The 20,111-nt window shown below is 32.4% G+C and overlaps 1 pseudogene; it reads right to left on the bottom strand.

Annotated features, from left to right (window-relative positions):
* Positions 1 to 986: 986 nt before the first annotated feature.
* Positions 987 to 14,399, bottom strand: LOC142531728 (uncharacterized; annotated as a pseudogene).
* Positions 14,400 to 20,111: the final 5,712 nt, after the last annotated feature.

Raw genomic sequence — 20,111 nt, 5'->3', positions numbered from 1 at the left:
TTCTCCCCCCAATAAGAATATAACATTGTCCCTAATGTCAAAATTACTATTAATAAAGAGTACATAATGAAAAAGATATCAACTGAAATTTTATTGAAGATAACAAACTGAAACAAACGCAAACCAATCCACGACTTTTGAATCAATGATCCAACTTCCTTTTCTTACTGCTTGATTGCGACCAATTGATCTTTGTTATCATCGGATCAGGCTTATGAACAAAAGCTTCCAAATCATCAATTAATTGGTCGGCAGTCGAGTCACAGATGAGCATCCGTCGTGAATTTTCTGAAATGAAATTCTGTTCCACATCTTTATCAAGAAATGTCAACAAACTGTCATAATAATTATTGATATTCAACAAGCCCACAAGTTTATTATGGATATTAAGTTGTGCCCAAGAAACAGTGTGAAAAATTTCTTCTAATGTACCAAAACCACCTGGTAGTGCGATAAAAGCATCAGAATTTTCAATCATTTGAGTGATTCTTTCATATATAGAAATAACTTTTAATTCCTCCCCAATCGTAACACCTATAATATTTCCTTCAGCTAAAGCTGTAGGAATAATACCCAAAACCTGACTACCTCCAAGATGAGCAGATGTTGAAACATATCCCATTAACCCAATATTACCTCCCCCATATACCAAGTGAATTTTTCTCTCAGCCAATATCTTTCCAAGATTATTCGCTGCTTCTACAAACACTTCATTTTTTCCAGGACTCGACCCACAAAATACACAAATATTTTTCAATGTTTGTGCAGAGGATCCAGCCATGTTTTTACTTTTTTTTTTGTCTGCGAAAATAGAGAGAAAGATGAGAGATTTTATAGAGGTAATATGTTATCATGACAAAACTATGGGTCACAGCTGTAAATAGAATAAATAGTAAAAACAATAATGACACACATGCATATAAACAGTAGTGTGATTGTGGCTCACAATTTTCTTCTGGTTTTACGTCCAAAAACGGCTTCAACGCCTTCTATTAGTCGAGGATATGCTTCCCATCCAATTTTCTTATAAATTGGCAAACAGGGTCTTTTTTAGTCAGATTCCCAAGACTATGACGCTCATCTTGGAATTGTTTCCATAAACGGAGAAGTTCAATATGCACATGTCCACTAGAATGCGTCTCAAGAGTCAATAAGATGTTATCTAAAGACTCCTTACTCAGCCTATTCTTAATGAAACCAATTTTATCTTCTCTGTTATTGGAAACACATCCCAAAGATCTGCATCGTTTGTCACAAGTCCATCTTGCACACTTATGACAAACTCCTAAACTTTTGGCCCTTCGTTTTTTCGCATAAGTGCTTTTTCCTAATCCAAGCAAATACCGAATGAGCAATCACTAGTAGAATTTCCTTGATTTACTTCGCATATTCAATGATGTAATAGGTATATAATTGCCGAAGTAGACGCACGTGAAGTAATATGTAATCATTTTACTTCGCATTATCACCGAAGTCGTATCCAAGAAATTAGCGAAGTTTTTGATCGAAATTAGATTGATGCTGAAGTAAAACAACGCCTTCTACCTCGTCGATTTCGTAAAGTGCAGAACTAATAGCTTATATATAACTGTATAGTTTACATTGAATGACGAAGTAAATGTGTTGTACAACTTCACAAGTTTTGTATTTTGTGAAGTAATTGATGCGAATGACTTCGCTATTATGAAACTACATTCTAATTAGCGACGGTTTTTGTGGGATAGACTGTCGCACATTTGCAACGGTTTTACATACCATCGCTAATTAGCCACGGTTTAAATACAAACCATCGCTAATTAGCGACATATTTACTTATACCGTCGCTAATTAGCGACCGTTAAACTCAAAACTGTCGATAATTAGCGACGGCCTATATAAAAACCGTTGCTAATTAGCGACGGAATATTTCAAAATCGTCGCTAATGTGCGACAGTATCTAAAAAATCGTCGCAAATTATATTTTTTTTAAAAAAAAATTGATTTTTATAGTTTAATAAAAAATATTTAATTTTATAATTTCTTATACATATTTTTAAATAATCTCCTCAACTAATCTAAATATTATATTTTTAAATAATATATAAAATGATTTAACTTGCGATGAAATAAACGAACAACAGAATTAAATTTTTGATCACAAATTAAAAAGATAAAATAAACGAGCAACAAAATTAAATTCTTGATCATAAATTAAAAATTGAAGCTTAAAAATTTATCTAGAGTGAAAATAAAATCGTTCAAGAGAAAAAAATATACCGAAAATGTGAAGCGGTGCGGAGGAAAATGGTAGAGTACGGGGATATTTATAGGTAATTTGTGAAGGTGTAGAAACCGTCGCTATTAGCGACCGTTATATTTAAACTGTCGCTTCTAGCGATAGGATTTGCAACCGATTCAATTAGCGACGGATTGTATTAAACCGTTGCTATTGAGCGACGGTTGATTTATTCCGTCGCTATATGAATCGGCGATGGTATAAAAACCGTCGCTACTAGCAACAGGTTTAGAAAAGCCGTCGCTAATGAGCGACGATTTTGTCGAAACCGTCGCTGATACACCAACATTCATGTTTCAAATTTTTAAATGGCTTTGTTTTTTGTTTGTAAATATTTGATCTTTTGTTATTTCATAATTTATATTTAATTACGAAGTAGTAGATTTAAAAGACTTCATTTTTTGTATTGTAGTGAAGTAATTAATAGAGAACGACTTCGTAATTATAGAGTTGTGGTGAAGTAATTAATAGAGATCAACTTCGCAATTATTGAGTTGTGGTGAAGTAATTCTTTCTTTAACTTCGACACAATTTTAATCTGACGTGTTATTTTATATTTTATTACTTCATCACTTAAGGTAAATTAATTAAAATTATGGTTCATTTTTTTACTTCACTAAATTTAAGTTTCAAATTTTTTTAACTTTTCACTTCATTAAAACTATTCTGTCGAAGTAAAATGATACAAAAAATTAGAATTGAAGCCCGTGTTTTTTAAATTGTGAAGTAAAAAATAATGTTTTACTTCGCCGCTGTTATTACCGAAGTTGATTGATATATACTACTTCATAATTAATCATAGCCGAAGTAACTAGTGGCGAAGTAAAAGCCAAAAATTCTACTAGTGAATGATTGTGGAACTTTTCCTCCAAATCGGACCTTAGCTTCTATTACAAGACGAATATCTTCTGGAATTCCTTTTTGCATTAGCAATCTCAATCTTTCACACCTTCCTGCATAAATTTTTCTTAGAACATTTTCAGAAACAGAGGGAAAATATTTACAAATTTTTGAGAGAATTTCATCCATTTTGAAAAGAAAAGAAATGATTTTTTTTATTTTTGTATCAGCAATTGTGGGAAACTGATTTAACCGACTATGAGAGTCACGGAGTACCGTTATTCGCCATTTAACCGGGAAAATAAAAAGATTAAAAAAACCTGAAATATAAACAAACAAACTTAAATGCAACACCAAAAAAATAAAAAAATCAAGGATCAGAAAGGGAAATAAACTCTTCTTGAAAGATTTCATTTTCTAAAAATGGTTTAAGCCTTTGTCCATTTACTTTAAAAATATCACCATTTTTAGGATTTTCAATATCCACAGCTCAATAAGTATACACATGCTTTATAACATATGGGCCTGTCCATCTTGATCGTAATTTTCCTGGGAATATGTGAAGTCGAGAATTATAAAGCAAAACTTTTTTACCGATCTCAAAAGATTTTCTAAGAATTGTTTTATCATGAAATGATTTGATTTTTGCTTTATGAATCCTTGAATTCTCATACGCGTCATTTCTGAGTTCATCAAGTTCATTAAGTTGCAATTTACGCAATTTGTTGGCATCATCCATGCTTGAATTTAAAGTTTTGATCGCCCAATAAGCTTTATGTTCCAATTTCACAGGCAAATGACAATGTTTTCCATAAACCAACCTATAGGGAGACATATTCAATGATGTTTTAAAAGCTGTTCGATATGCCCAAAGTGCATCATTAAGTCGCAGAGACCAATCTTTTCTATTTGAGTTAACAGTTTTTTCCAAAATTTGTTTTATCTCCCTATTAGCTATTTCAACTTGTCCATTTGTTTGAGAATGATAAGGAGTAGTTACTTTATGAGTAATACCATATTTTTCATTAATGAAGCAAATGGTTTATTAACAAAGTGAGTTCCCCCATCACTTATCATTGCTCGAGGAATTCCAAATCTACTAAAAATATTTTCTTTTAAAAATTTGATGACGATTTTATGATCATTTGTTCGACATGGAATTGTCTCTATCCATTTGGAAACATAATCGACTGCAACTAAAATATACAAGTATCCAAACGACGGTGGAAAAGGTCCCATAAAATCTATTCCCCAACAATCAAAGATTTCAATTTCAATAATATGATTCAAAGGCATCATGTTTCTTTTTGAAATCGCACCCAATTTTTGACAATTTTCACAGATCTTGCAGATTTCGTGGGTGACTTTAAACAAAGTGGGCCAATAAAATCCACACTGCAAGATTTTTGCAGCTGTTTTCTTTGAAGAAAAATGTCCTCCGTATGCTTCTGAATGACAAAATTTAATGACACTACTTACCTCATTGTCGGGTATGCAACATCAAAAAATTTGATCCGGACAATACTTGAACAAATACGGATCATCCCAATAAAAGTTTTTTACCTCATTCAAAAATTTTCTTTTATCTTGAGAACTCCATTGGGGTGGCATTTTTCATGTCACAAGAAAATTTACTATTTAGCAAACCAAGGTGTAATAGTAACTGAAAATAGATGTTCATCAGGAAAATTATCGTTAATTGGTGTCATTTCACAAGATGATCATGTTACTAGTCTCGATAAATGATCGGCTACGACATTCTCGGTTCCTTTTTTATCTTTGATCACAATGTCAAATTCTTGGAGCAAAAAAATCCATCGTATCAGTCCTGACTTTGCATCCTGTTTGGTCAACAAATATCTAATAGCAAAATGATCAGTAAACACAATAGTCGTTGATCCAATCAAATAAGAACGAAATTTATCTAATGCAAATATTACAGCAAGTAATTCTTTTTCAGTTGTGGAGTAATTCATTTGAGCATTGTTTAAAGTTCTACTTGCATAATATATCACATAAGGCTTACCGTTTCTTCTTTGACCCAATACTGCACCGACTGCATAATCGCTCGCATCGCACATGATTTCAAATGGTAAAGACCAATCAGAAGGTTGCATGATAGGAGCTGATGTTAAATGTCGAATGATTTTATCAAAAGCATTTTGACATTCTTGAGTCCACTCAAATGCAATGTCTTTTGTTAAGAGGTTACAAATGGGTTTAGAGATTAAACTAAAGTCCTTTATAAACCTCCTATAAAATCCAGCATGTCCCAAAAATGAGCGAATTTCTTTAATGGTTTTTGGAGGGGGTAAATTGGCAATGACATCAACTTTTGCTTTATCAACTTCAATTCCATGAGATGACACAACATGTCCCAAAACAATTCCAGAAGTAATCATGTAATGACATTTTCCCCAATTTAAAATAAAATTTTTTTCCTCACATCTTTTTAAAATTTTTTCCAAATTTTCAAGACAATTATCAAATGTATTCCCAAAGACAGTTAAATCATCCATGAAAATTTCCAAACAATTTTCAACCATGTCGCAAAAAATGCTTAGTATACATCTTTGAAATGTTGCTGGGGCATTGCATAATCCAAATGGCATCCTTCTAAATGCAAATGTTCCAAAAGGACATGTGAATGTAGTTTTATCTTGATCTTTGAGTGCAATGGGAATTTGATAATAACCTGAATATCCATCAAGAAAACAGTAGTATGGATGACCTGCTACTCTTTCTAAAATTTGATCGAAAAATGGTAATGGAAAATGATCTTTTCTAGTGGCATCATTTAATTTTCTATAATCAATACACATCCGCCAACTAGATGGGACTCGACTTGTTAACAATTCACCTTTTTCATTTTTTATCACTGTGATGCCAGATTTTTTTGGAACTACTTGTGTTGGGCTTACCCACTTACTATCAGAAATAGGGTAGATAATCCCAACATCAAGTAGTTTGAGAACTTCAGTTTTCACAACATCTTTAATGTGTGGATTTAATCTCCTTTGTGGTTGTTGAGATATTTTAGCATTTTCTTCTAAATGAATTTTGTGTGTGCAAATTAGTGGATTAATGCCCTTGAGATCTTTTAGTGTCCAACCAATTGCATTTTTATGTCTTTTAAGCATATCAACTAATTTACCTTCTTGATCACTTTCTAGTTTGCAAGAAATTACCACCGGATATGTTTCATCTTCTCCAAGAAATGCATACTTCAATTCTTCTGGCAAGGGTTTTAACTCCAATATGGGTGGTTCGTCTTTGTTCTCATATTTTGCATCAAATTCTTTCTCTGATCCTGGTAACGAGTGATACCTGATAAAATCATCAAGATCAATTTCAGTATTTTCTTTAACAGTTTCAATTGAACAAATATCTAATTGATCACGAGTACTCCCTTCTTGAATGTTTTCTTTAACAAGAGTTTCAATAAGATTTTCATCTTCATTTTCATCTCCTTTGTCATGTGGTTGCTTACAAAAATTAAAAACATTGAGCTCCAAGGTCATGTTACCAAATGACAACTTCATTATTCCATTCCTGCAATTTATAAGAGCATTAGAAGTTGCTAAAAATGGACGACCCAGAATTACAGGAATTGCATTACAAGCTTCGATAGGTTGTGTATCTAAAACTATGAAATCGACAGGATATACAAAGTTATCAACTTGGACCAATACGTCTTCTACCATACCTCTTGGCACATTAACAGATCTATCGGCAAGTAAAAGTGTTACCGAAGTAGATTTTAACTCGCCTAGATTGAGTTCTTGATAAACTGAATATGGAAGTAAATTCACACTAGCTCCAAGATCAAGTAAGGCTTTTTTAATCTTTCGTTCTCCAATAATACATGAAATAGTAGGACAACTAGGGTCTTTGTATTTCAAAGTATTATTATTTTGAATGATTGCACTTACTTGTTCGGCTAAAAATGCTTTCTTTTTCACATTCAATTTTCTTTTCACAGTGTACAAGTCTTTCAAAAATTTGGCATATGATGGTACCTGTTTTATTGCATTTAATAAAGGAATATTAACTTTTACTTGTTTAAAAATATCATATATATCAGAATTCAAATTTGATTTTTTTTTATTTTTCAATGCATGAGAGAATGGTGGTGACACTGTCTGTTGAACCTCCTCTTCGCAAGTTATGGGTTCCACTTCCTTACCCTTTGGAGTTGATTTATCATCATCTTCACAAGGTTCAAGAATGGATTTTTCCACAACCTTACCACTTCAAAGGGTAATAACAGATTTTACCTGATCCATCGATTGAGTTCCAGAAGTTCCAGTTTGTGAATGATGATCCTTGGGATTAGGCAGAGGTTGTGAAGGAAATTTACCTTTTTCATGAACATTAAATGCAGATGCAAATTTAGCAAGAGTATCTTTCAAATCTGTCATGGTTTGAGCAGTTTGAGTATTGATAGACTCTTACTTTGCAATGAAAGAATTCAATGTATCTTGCAAATTTCTTTTAGGTGGAGGAACATAAGGTGCATAATTTTGAAAATTTTGTTGATTTTGGAAATTTGGTTGTGAAAATTGTGCAGCATTATCATTCTTCCAACTAAAATTTGGATGATTTCGCCAACCTGGATTGTAATTTTGAGAAAATGGTTCAAAATTTGGCCTTTTGAAATTGTTCAAAACATTGGCTTGTTCATGGAGACATTCTTTAAAAGAGGGCAAAGTGGGACAATCTTTTGTAAAATGATCACTTGTATCACAGATGTGACACACAATTTCTTGAACAGATTTTAATTGACCATTCTTTTTCAATTCAAATGCCTCAACTTTTCTTGCCAAAGAGGTAAATCTAGCTTGAAGATCATGTTCATCTTTGAGAGTGTACATACCTCCACCAGATGTAGGAGATTGAATCTTGTTTGATGGTTCGATTGTACCTATAGTGTCCTAATTTTGAGAATTTTCAGCTAATGAATCGAGATACTCAATTGCATCGTTTGGATCTTTATCTTCAAATGTTCCATTACACATAAATTCAACAATTTGCCTATCTTTAGGTGTTAAGCCTTCATAAAATTGAGAAACAACTCTCCAAATTTCAAAACTATGATGTGGACAAAGATTAAGCAATTCTTTGTATCTATCCCAACACTGATAAAAAGTTTCTCCTTGTTTTTGAGTGAAAGTGATGATTTGCCTTTTGAAAGAATTTGTTCTATGAGATGGAAAAAACTTTTTCAAAAATTGTTGTTGCAATTCATCCCAAGTTCGAATGGATCCCGATCTAATATTTTGTAGCAAAGTTTTAGCATTATCTTTTAAAGAAAAGGAAAAAGCTTAAGTCGAATGATGTTCATTCTACAATTTAGATCATTATATGTGTTGCACACTTCTTCAAACTCTCGTAAATGCATGTATGGATTTTCAGAATCTAAGCCATGAAAATTGGGTAAAATTTGGATAATACCAGGCTTAAAATTGAAATGAGATGCATCAGGGAGAAAAACTAGACATGAAGGTGCACTAGTACGTGTAGGATTCATGTGATCTCTAAGTGTTCTTCGTCTATCATGATCATGTTGAGATTGAATTTCATCTTCATTTTCTTGGATGGGTTCTTCCGCCATGTTTTGTAAAAATAAATGGTTATTTCGAATGAGTCGACCACTAAGTGTACGTGACCAAATGCTCATGCAAATGCAAATGCAAAAGAATAAAAACACACAAAAGCAATAAAAATTCAAATAAAGAAAAATAAACTATAAACAAAATTAAATAGACTTGAAATTAAATTATACTTCCCCGGCAACGGCGCCAAAAACTTGTTGCGACTTTGATTGTTGCACTCCCAAGAGCAGGTTGTCCACAAGTAGTATAATTCAGTGAGTTCGAATATCGTATCCACGAGGAAGCTAAGGTAATTACAAGTCCACAACAATGTTGTCAAGTATTTATTGTGCTATATATATATTTGTAAACACTAAATCAAGGTTCCCACTTTAAATGGTTGGTAAAACCAAACTAACATTTAAATGGTACCATCAAATTAATATTATGATATATTTATATATAGTAAATCAAGGTTCATACTTTAAATGGTTGGTAAAACCAAACAAACATTTAAATGGTTACAAGTAATTTAATATTATAATATATTCATATATAATAAATCAAGGCATCCACTTTAAATGGTTGATAATAACAAACTAACATTTAAATGGTTCCAAGAATTTAGTGTAACATATAGCAACAATAAATCAAAACTCCCACTTATAACTAGGGTATAAAAATGCTTAAAGAAATAAATATAATATAAACAATAAATAATGATTAAATAATATAAAACATAGATTCTTACCTTTTAATAACCTTATTATCATGCCAAGAGTTTCACCTTATCATCTCAACTTTAGGAAGTTAGCTATTCATTATTCAAAGTGTAAAACTTTGAATATAAAATTAACATGCTAATTGTATTTAAATGAAGAAATAAAGAAAAATTATAGAGAGAAATATTATGAACTCAAAGATTTGTTCATAGAATGAGGGATATCTCAATACATTACAATGCACCCCTATTTATAGCCAAATTTGGGGAGACAACCACAAATAAAATATTATTTTTTTACACATAAGTCTTCATTGGTGTTCCAAGATATTATATTATATTACACATCACTTTTGAAAATCTTCTTCTCCGAATTTGCTTCTTCACATAAAAAGAAACATGTGGATAATTGAGTTGTCTAGTTGTGGTATTTTTTTCAGACCATTTGACCAAGTACTTTGAGAGATATGGTCAAAATACTAGAGCATGGTAAAACTGCCACTCCTTTGGTAACTTTATTTGTTGCTTAATTTGATCCCAATTGTGAGAGGATTTTTATCTCATGCTTGCCACCAATATTGTAGATATTAACATCAACTTTCTATAGGTCCAAGAATCATCTTAATCCCATTTGCAACGCCAAGTTTATTCTTGCTTTATCGAACCTGTAAAAAATAATAAAAACTTGTAATTGCACAACAATTTATATTTTATACAATTTATTATAAAACATATAATATTTAAACATTTAATAAAACAAAAACTATATATTTATATTATAAAACATTTAATTAATGTACAATTTTTATGTTTATCAGGGCCCTCATCATCATCCATCCCTGAAGGGTTCATCTTGCTTACCACCTCCGAGATTCAAGCTCAAATAGACTTTGGCCTTCAGCAAATCAAACAAGACAAGGACATCATTGCTTATTATGAAAATCAAATTGCTGATTATCGGCTTCTTCTTGAGGTTGGCGTGCATTCTCGCAAAAAAAGGAGAGCAACTACTGAGCCAAAAAGTGATGCTGATAATGAAGCTACTGCTGTTGCTGATACTAGTGCTGAAACTAATGATGCAGACTGACTTCTTGCTGTCGTTGTTTGGTTTTTCCTTTTTCTAATTAACTTGTGTTTACCCAGTTTCTGTGCTTTCATGTTTTCTAAATGCTTTATGTTCTCCGTGTCTCTAACTGACTTATTATCCGGTGTTATGAGTCAGTGTTGCAAACACTGCCTACAACACTGATTGAACTGGCGCAGAGTGTTGATTGTTCGAGTGGTTTTATTTGGTTTTTGAGCAATTCGTGTTTTGGCTTTATGCATCTCTTTTTAATAATGATTTATTTTGATGTATTTCGGTTTCCTTGATTGTCGAGGAATTTAGGTTTGTTAGTCTCACTAGTATTGGTTTGTGTAAACCATTTACATACATTTATAGTAAATTTTTTGCCAAGAGGCATCGCACAAGTATTCGTACTTGTGCATGATTTAAATTTTGGTCTCTGCTTATTTATTGAAATTATACCTGTTTAATTAACAAATAATTTCTGCTGCAGTGTTGTGTGCTGATGTTGACAATTCCTTAGCACAACACCAAATTCTGATATATACATTACTGAATATTTCCTGTGAGTTTATGAGAAACAGCACTTTCAATATACTTCTCATGCCTGCATGCTACACAACAAATATTGTATCATTATAAAGTAAACAAAGTGCAGAAAGCTAAGAATTTAAAAAAATTCAACTCAATGGCTAAAATCAGATGCAAGGATTGAGCCTACTTAGGTAAATTTTTTGTGACAAGAAGGTTTTGGAGACAAAATGTAAAACCCGCGAATTTTTTTAAAAAAAACTTGAGATAATATTCTTGTACTTAAAGTTGTACCAATTTTATCCAATATCTTTTATTTAAGATTATCCAGACTATTTAAAGTTGTGTGTCATAATAAAATCCTATCGTACAAATATTCATGTAATTAAACTTGATGATAAACCTATATTTTGATATTTTTTTGGGGGATAAATAAATAGGTCAAGATTCAAGAATTTAAATAAGGAGATATTGAATATAACCATGTATCTAAAAAAATGCGGGACATAATTTCGAAATTTGAGAAGGAAATACAAGATAAAGTTATAATATTTGAGATAAAGTTGATACACATATGAATCAAGATAAAAGGGAGATCAAGCAAAGATGATAATACAATATTAGATTTTGAAATTTTCATGTATATATATAATTTTCGAAAATAGAGGTTTGTCAAGAAGATAGATAAAAGTCTACATGATAAGGAAATACATGTATGGGAAATTCGAAAGTTGCCTACCAAGAATTCAAGAAAATCAAGAATCCTATTTTAAGGATAAATTATCCACAAATTTTCTCTTAGGCTTTGGTGCAAAAGCCTTGCTACTCTTCTTATCAACAGTTTTTTTTTTTGGCATCATCTTTTTCTTCGCATATTTCAATTCCTATTTAATTATCATAAAATATGCAAGAGAAATGTTTAGTTCTTGTCCCTTGGACTGAAGTGCAATGACATTATGAGCATTCAGGATCTTGAATTTGTGAAGGGTGCAGACTGGTTCACTCAAGGAAACACCAGCATCTTCAAACAGTAGTCTTAGAGGAATGGAAAAACCTAGAGACTGATTTTTTGAGGAAATCATTGATTTGAGTATCTGTAATAGAAGTGCTGTCTAGTTCATCTTTTCCTAGTGGAAATAGCAGCCATCACCTGGAACTTTCTCATTCGTGAATTCGTCAAAAAGCATCCCTCATCCAAGATTGGCTTGGCCAGTACATCAGAAAGAAGTTGAAACTCCATCTTCATCTCCTTCTTCTTACGAATGGTTTTTATCGGTTCACCATATGCATAAATCTATTCTTCATCTCTTCCACAATAGATTTTGGGACATAAGAGAAGTTAGTTAGCCATTCAGTAGGCAACTAAAAGAGCACGACAAATAAAGATACGTCAATCATCAGCATCTGATCTCCCAGTGATATGATGATCTTTCTAGCTATAGAGATTGAACCCTTGACATAGAAATTTTTAGTTCTTGCACATAGATATCCAGAGAAGAGCTAAAAAAATCTGAGTCCTGATGACTCCGTTAGCTTGAAGATGTCAACAATAGCTGCATCTTCCAAATAATAAATAGATTCAAAATCAACGGCGTTGGTGTTGGCATTGGCAATATATGAAACAATAGTCATTTCTACAGAAAATTCTTGAAGAAAAGTAAGAATAGTTTGAATGCAAGGAGAATAAGAAGTAGGAATATGAAGAGTTTGCAAGAAATTTGAAATGTGATGGAATAAAATGAATTCAGGTAACTGATATTTATATGTGTAACTTAAGTCAGACAGTCAAGATACACGTCACATTGTCGATTAAAAACTTGAAATTTAAAAAATGTCGTACGTCGTATGAACGAATCAGAGATTTAATTAAAATGTTTAAACAATTTTTTTTAAAAAAATAACACTTAATTAATGTAATTTAAAATAATTTAAATGGTCAAATGCCCTAAAACAATTAATTGAGAAATAAATGTGTCAACACAACCATTAATACATGATAAGATTAGTCAGGATAGAAGTACTAATAAACCACTGTGGCTCCAAGTCCAACTGATAATTGTCTTATCAATAAGGCTCCTTGAGTCGCTCCCCCTTAAACACATGCATTCTCAAGACAAAACTTAGCCTCGTCGAGTGGTTAGTGAAGATATCGGCTGCATGTTTCTCTATGGAGACATATTCCAATATGATGTTCTTATTTATTACATGATCTCTTATAAAATAGTGTTGAATATCTATATGCTTAGTCCAAGAGTGAAAAAGTGGATTATACATGATTGTGATTTCACTTTGTGTTGTCACAGAAGATTGGTGACTTTGTTGCATCAATTCCATAATTTTTCAATTGTTGTTGAATCCATAGCTCTTGGACACAACAGCTTCCAGCGGCTAGATATTAGGTTTCGGTTGTTGAAATGACAATTGATGTATATTTTTTGCTAAACCAGGAAATTAGTTGGTCTTCAAGAAACTGACAAGTTCCGCTTATATTCTTTCTGTCATGTTTGCATCCTACATAACTAAATTGAAATATGGGTCCTAAGGATAACAATTCCCACATTCTGAGTTCGTTTCAAGTATTTTAATATTATGTTAGTAGCTAATAAATGTGATTGCTTAATATTAGACTGAAAACGAACATATATGCAATTGTAAACATAATGTCAGATTGTCTGACATTTGGGTATAATAAGAAACCTATTATACATCGATGCATTGATACCTTGACTGATATTCCCACTTCGTTTTTATCGAGATTAACTAATGAACTCATAGGGGTTGCTGAGCAAGTTTCAATTCCGAAATGATTCAACAACTCTTTAGTGTATTTGACATGGTTGATAAAAATCCTGGAGTTTATCTGCTTCACTTGTAAGCCCAAAAAAGAACGTCAGTTCATTATCATGCTCATCTCGAACTTGTCCTACATCAGCTTTTAAAACTTCTCACATAATTTTGGGTTAGTTGATAATATCAACATAAATCTGGACTAACAAAATATGATCATTTTTAACTAATGTAAATATAACCGATTGTGAAATAATGATTAAGCGAGAATTGTGATAAAGTATCATATCAGGCACAAAATGCTTGTTTTAATCCATACAATACTTTTTAAAATCTAAAAACATGATATGACAATGTATGATTAACAAAACCTGGAGGTTCTTCAACATTAACCTCTTCTTTTAGTAATCCATTCAAGAAGATACTCTTGACATCCATCTGAAACATTTTGAAGCTTCTGTAAGCAGCATAACTAAGAAATATTATGATCGCCTCTGGCCTAACTATTGGTACAAAAGTTTCACAAAAATATGTCTTCTTCTTGTCTAAAGCCGTGTGCAAATAATTTTCAATATTTCTAATCATAATCCATTTTCATCCAATTTGTTTCTAAACCCATCGGGTTCCTATGACTGAATGATGAGAAGGCCTAAGAACTAAATGCCAAACTTTATTTCTATCAAATTGATTTAATTATTCCTGCATTGCTTTTAACCAACTGCTATCCAAGAGACTTCCATGTATCTTTTTAGGTTCTAATTGCGAAATAAAAGCAATAATTTGTTGTCAAGTTCTGAGATGTACTGAAGGGTTATCGATCAACAGCGAGGGTGAATGAGTCTTACTTCATTTGTAGCATGGTCCAAAAGGATTGTTGTTGTCAGTGTTTGGAGTAGGATCAGTTGGGTTCTGTTCAGTTGGGTTCCCATCAGCTTGGCTCCAGTCAGCTTGATTCTACGTGGTTGAATATATATATTCTATTATTATGATGTAACATATTTATAAAATGACACAAAAACTCTTATGAGGCTATCTCACGAATTAAGTTTGTGAGACAGATTTTTTACCTGACTCGACCCATAAAAATTTATTATATTTTATGCCAAAAGTATTATTTTTCACTTAAGATATGAACTGGATCAAACCGTCTTACGGATATAAATTTTGAGACTGTCTCATAAGATACTTATATACATGGGCCACCTGGCCCGCCGCGGATTGGCAAGTCTAGGCTCGCGAACTGCTTGCTCGTGGAAACCCGCTTTTAAATGAGTTGAAATTTTCCCAACCCAACTTACTTAATTTTGTTGGTCAGTTAAGCCAATCCGATATACCTATTGATGTCTCTAAAGGTGATGTTAATTGAGTAAGTGCTATTTATATATTTTATTTGATTATTGGTAATTTAACCACATATTTTATGTTGTTATTTTAAGTACTATATTTATTTGAATGATTATTTCCTCGAGTTTCTTAAGTATTTATTGCTCAATAAATAATATACTAATTAATATAAATATTGAAAAACATTCAACTTATGTATTGAAATAAATTTATATTTATTACTTTATCCCTTCCAAATATAAAATTACATTTCTTTTTTGTCCGTTTCAATGATATAATCAACTTTTTATATTTAAGATTATTTTTATTACATAAAAGAAAAATAAATTTTATTATAAATTTACTTTTTCAATAGCTTTCTTATTATGTATAAAAACATACAAAAATCAAAATACATGAGACGAAAATGATATATTATATCACTTGAACCTATTAGAACACAACTATTTCTGAGATGATTTAAGACATTAATATTTTTCAACATTATAGTTGATATGTAAATTTTGTTATTTTTATTTAATAATAATTTAAACATAAGGATAATAACTTCTCAACTTGTTTATCTATATTTTAGATATAAAATATCATAATAATTGTGCAACGAAGCCAATATTAGTTAAAGCACGCAATATTCAAAATAATTGTGCAACGAAGCCAATATTATTTAAAGCACACAATATCGAAACATATTAAATAATATTTAATAATACATTTTTTTAAAAAAATACTTAATAATAGAATTAAAATGATCCTCTTGTTCTTTGTTGTGTTGGATTTCTAACGGGGCAATTAAAAAAATAGGATTAATACATGAAGAATTTAAAAAACAAGGAGTCTGACTTTTTTTAAAAAAAAAGTAGGAGTTGACTCTTGATTAGTACATTTAACCTTAATTAACATTATAACTTTTGTTATCTTCTCTTTCTTCTCGTTTCACGCACATTTTCCCCACATTTTCCCCCATTATCGGCTTCCCAAATTTAAATAACTCATCTACCGCATCTGCTGCTTCCGCATTACATTAAATCGAAATTGACCACATTTCCCTGTTGTTGTGCTCAGGTGTTGTTGTGCTCATTCCTCAGATCCAGATCTTGCCTCATTCTTCTGTATTTGAAGACCAATTTGTCTGTAGTCTGTATTTGAAGAGAAATCACAGTAAGTTTTCTCCATTTTCTTTGAACTCATCGACCAAAATTAAGATCAATAATACTTGTCGTTTATTGTTTTCTTCATCGACCAAAATAAAAATCAATAATTTTGTTCTATCAAAATTAAGATGGTCGATCAAGAAGAATTTTTCGTGGTCGACCAAAATCTTATTGGTCGACCATGTTTATTGAATTTCTTGGTCGACCATGTTCCGTGAATTTCTTGGTCGACCACACTCTTATTAAGTCGGTCGACCGTGATGTATTCATCTTGGTCGACCGACATAATAGCGGTCGACCAAGAAATTTTCTTGGTCGACCATTTGCTGCCTTTTTTTTGTTATTAAAAAAATTTGCTCATTCTAATTATCATATTTGTTGGTGCATTTTGTAGATATGCCAACAGTTATTGTTGTTCATTTCGACGGGAAATGGGAAGTGACGGAGGGGCTAATATATAAATGGAATCCAGGGCCCAATGCAAAGTTTGTCGCTATTCCGGTGGATGATGATATTTGTTATTTTGAAATTTTAAAAAGTGAACTATATAGAGCTGGAAAAGTAGAAGACACTGCCAACTTGAGGTTGAGTTATCTTCTAGATTTGCCATGCAACATTCAACCAATTTATATAGACAATGACCATGATTTGAAAGCATATTTGTATCTTGGTTGTTCGAGAAGTAGGTCAGTGCTTCAAGTTGAAATTGAACGTGTTGCTTATTTTGATTCTTTTGATAATGTGCACGGATATGGTATTGATGAAAACAATTGCAATATTAACGAACAGAGGCATTTTGATGAATATTTTAACTTGAATATTGTTTCTGTGGATCGTAATAGTAGCAGTGTCTTTTTTGACGAAGCACATAATGTGGATGCCATGCATGTGGATCGTAGTAACACAGTGGAGTTATGTGATGAAGCACGTAATGACGCAAATGAGGTCGAGGCAAATGTGGTTGCAATTAATGACGCAAATTTGGTTGCGGATGTGGATATTGATAATGACACATTTTCATTCACGGATGGTTCAAACTTGTTTGTTGGTCAAGAGTTTCCAAACCGAGAAGCGGTGAAAAAAGAGCTAATTAGAATAAGTTTGGAAGCTTGCTTTGAATTTGAGACGGTTAAAAGTAGCCAAAAAGTGTAGGCCGTAAAATGTGTAGTGTCTGATTGTAAGTGGAGAATCTGGACCTCAAAGATTAAAAATGATTCACATGCATTCTCTGTCCGGACATATTGCAACACACACACATGAATGCTGATATATCATACTACTAGGCTTGGAAAGGGAAAGAACTAGCAGACAATATGTTGAAAGGTAATCCTACGCAGAGTTTTACTAAATTGACTTGTTATTTGCACATGGTTGAGCAGATGAATCGAGGAAGCATAACAGACATATTTGGCGACGAGGAAAATCGATTCAAGTATATGTTTCATGCTTTTGGTGCATGCGTTAGAGGATATCGAAGTATGCGAAAAGTTGTATCAATTGATGGTACGTGGTTGAAGGGCAAGTATAATGGTGTTTTACTGGTGGCATCGGCACAAGATGGAAATTATCACCAATATCCTTTGGCGTGGGGAATCGTAGATGTCGAGTGTACTTCTTCGTGGAGTTGGTTTTTAACGAAGTTGTTAGAATTAGTACCAGACGAGGATGAATTGATGATAATTTCAGACAGGCATCAAGGAATTATTAATGCGGTTTCTACTGTATATAGGAATGCGCATCATGGTCATTGTACGTGGCATTTATCTCAAAACATGAAAATTACATGCAAAAAAAAGGGTGCAACCGAAATGTTTTTGCGCATTGCAAAAATTTATAAGGGTATCGAGTTTGATATTGCATACAATGTATTTAGGAAATGATATCCTGAGGCAGCGCAATATTTGGACGAGAGAGACTCACTTGATAGATGGACTCGAGCATATTGTCCAAAGACCCGTTACAATATCATGACGACAAACGGGGTTGAGTCGATCAATGCTAGACTACTTGAAGAAAGGAAGCTGCCAATCATTGCACTCTTAGATTCTTTGCAGAAACTGACCTCATCTTGGTTTGGCCGATATCGCCACGCATCAATTGCAAGTAACAGTAATATGACCCCTACGATCGAGGGAATTCTTCGTAGCAGGTTCACAGATGCCCAGGGAATGCAAGTTTTTGAATTAGGACGTTTAGAGTTTGATGTTAGGAGTCGTGGACATTCGGCCATAGTGGACCTGGAATAAAAAAGATGCACATGTCGAGTTTTTGATATTGATAGAATCCCATGTGCTCATGCCATCGCAGCCAGTGGGTTAGCCAATATTGATTTATATGATATGTGTTCAGAGTACTATTCTACAATGTCATGGTGCATGGCTTACTCAGAGACTGTGTATCCCGTTCCGGAAGAAAATGAATGGCCACGCAACAATAATTTCCTTTCGTGTTGCCTTCTTTGTTAGAGAAGAGAGTTGGCAGAAGAAAACAAAACAGAATTCCTTCAATCGGTGAATTCAGCAAGAGATAGCCTGAGGGTGGACCAAAATTGTACTAATGGTCGACCATTAGTTTGATGGTCGACCATTAGAATGGTCAAAAAAAACTAATGGTCGACCATTAGCTTGATGGTCGACCATCATTAGCCTTTTGGTCGACCACCAAGTTGATGGTCGACCATTAGCTTGATGGTCGACCGTCAGCTTGGTGGTCGACCATTAGCTTGATGGTCGACCATCATTAGCCTTTTGGTCGACCATTAGTTTTTTTTGACCATTAGTTTTTTTTGGTCGACCAAAAAAAACTAATGGTCTACCATGAGCTTGATGGTTGACCATTACTTTTTTTTGTATATATATTAATAATTGTCGAAATTAGGAAAGTTGTAAGATTATTTTTCCATGATTTATATGTAATTACGATTCATATTCATATTTTTGTTGTTATTTTGTTATTAACATGTAATTTAAAACATATAATATAATCCTGAAATTACGGTTCATTTGGTTTTTTAAATGTAACATGTTTGTGAGATCGTGACACATTTCAATTATTACATATAACGTGAAATTGCGATTCATATTTTTAAAAATATAACAAAATAGTTCGATTGTGATTACACGGTTCATATAACATAACCATATTTAACAAAATACTGAGATTGTGATTCTGTGATTCATATGTAATTTAAAACATATAACATAATCCTGAAATTACGATTCATTTGGTTTTTTAAATGTAACATGTTTGTGAGATCGTGACACATTTCAATTATTACATATAACGTGAAATTGCGATTCATATTTTTAAAAATATAACAAAATAGTTCGATTGTGATTCCACGATTCATATAACATAACCATATTTAACAAAATACTGAGATTGTGATTCTGTGATTCATATGTAATTTAAAACATATAACATAATCCTGAAATTACGATTCATTTGGTTTTTTAAATGTAACATGTTTGTGAAATCGTGACACATTTCAATTATTACATATAACATAATCGTGAAATTGCGATTCATATTTTTTAAAATATAACAAAATAGTTCGACGGTTCATATAACATAATCATATTTTTTAAAATGTAACAAAATACTGAGATTGTAATTTAAAACACGTAATTTAAATCGTGAATTAACAGGTTTAAACCCTAAAACCCTAAACCCTTAAACCTAAAGCACATTGGTCGACCAAAAGGACAGTGGTGGTCGACCAAAAAACCTAATGATCGACCAAAAAGCTAGAGTGGTCGACCAAAAAACTAGTGGTCGACCAAAATGCTAGAGTGGTCGAACA

This window comes from Primulina tabacum, chromosome 17, assembly GCF_025594145.1.
Source record: "Primulina tabacum isolate GXHZ01 chromosome 17, ASM2559414v2, whole genome shotgun sequence".
In the NCBI taxonomy this organism is placed as follows: Eukaryota; Viridiplantae; Streptophyta; class Magnoliopsida; order Lamiales; family Gesneriaceae; genus Primulina; species Primulina tabacum.
The sequence above is the reverse complement of the archived record's forward strand: the minus strand, read 5'-3'. Positions and strand labels throughout refer to the sequence as shown.